The sequence below is a fragment of the Marmota marmota genome, unplaced genomic scaffold (genome assembly GCF_001458135.2).
Source record: "Marmota marmota marmota unplaced genomic scaffold, marMar, whole genome shotgun sequence".
Lineage (NCBI taxonomy): Eukaryota > Metazoa > Chordata > Mammalia > Rodentia > Sciuridae > Marmota > Marmota marmota.
In genome coordinates, this window is record NW_026000102.1 from 3,795,389 (window position 1) to 3,796,726 (window position 1,338).

The following is a 1,338-nucleotide window of genomic DNA, read 5'->3' on the forward strand; positions in this document are numbered from 1 at the left end:
GGTGCAGAGTCCGGGTGAGGAGCCTCCAGCGCTCGCCCGCACCGCCGTGGCGTCCCTGGCCTCCTGGTCTGCAGGGCGCCCGCCCGAGGTGCCTTAGGCGCAGGAACGGGGATGTGAGGCAAGCGCGGGGCGTCCGGGCAGTTTCTCCGGTGGAGACATCAGCGACAACGTCCGTGCTTCGCCTTAGCGTCCCACGTGAACCTAGTGGTCCTGCGGAGACCCTGCGCTTTTCGAAGAAAGTGGTTACAATGAAGTAGGGAGTCCTTTGGAGGCATCTTCACAGCTTGCGTCGGGCGAGGTTCCCGCTCTCTGGGCTAGAAGTTTATCTTGTATCCGTGTGACAGGCAGGATACAAGAAAAATGCCACCCGGAGCACAGGACCAGGAGAGGAGTCTGCAGTGGGACCCCTGGATTGCTGTTTTCCTCTTCCGGATTTGTCCCATTACCAGGGCAACTCCTGCTGTGACAGTGGCCCACTTTGTGTTTTGAATACAACCCTCGCTGTTCTGCCACTGCGGCTTATTTTTGAAATGGCCATGTTTCTGTCTCCTCCTCTTCCCTTCCCCCTCCCTAATCTCAGGGGGAACAGGATGGCCTTTCTTCCCCATCCTAGGCGGAGTTATCTGTCCTGAGTACACACCTGCCATAGGAACAAAGTAATCCAGACTTTGCGGGTGGTACCAGAAGATCTCAGAAAAGGCTATCTTCCAAATTAACAAGTGGATTACAACTCCAGACAGAGAACACATGGACTGTAGCCTTTGAGTCACCTGTTCCTGCTGAGGGACAGAATCTTAACCTCTGGGACAGACGTCCTTGTGTTCTTTCTTTGCTAGCAAAGCAATAAACCTTTTTTTTTCTTTTTCTCAAAAGTGTGTCCTTGTTATTGGATTGGCATCAGGGACAAGGACCAAGCTTTCAGCAACACTGCCACTAGTTATATATTCTAATTAGATGAAAATAAAGTCACCAAAAGGTACAAACAAACTAGGGTCTCAGGCCTGCAGGGAGGCAGCAGACCAACACAGGACGAGACTGGCTCAGACACTAGGGCTTGCTTGAGCCATGCTCTCCCTGAAGCCCACTCTGCTTTAGGGAGTGAACTTTTGCTTTTAATAAACCTCCTCTGGCTGCTTCTCCCCTGCCTCTTGCCCAATTCTTTGTTCAACATGTGTGAGAAACAACCTTGCCTATCCAAGCCCAAAGACTGGACAAAGAGGCACAAGCAACAGCAAAAAGCAAGGCTCTACTTTAATAAAGGTCTTGCAAGATCAGGTGCCTGGTGTCAGACAGCCCCAGAGTGGGTACAACTAGTGTTTTATACCCTACAGTGCATGG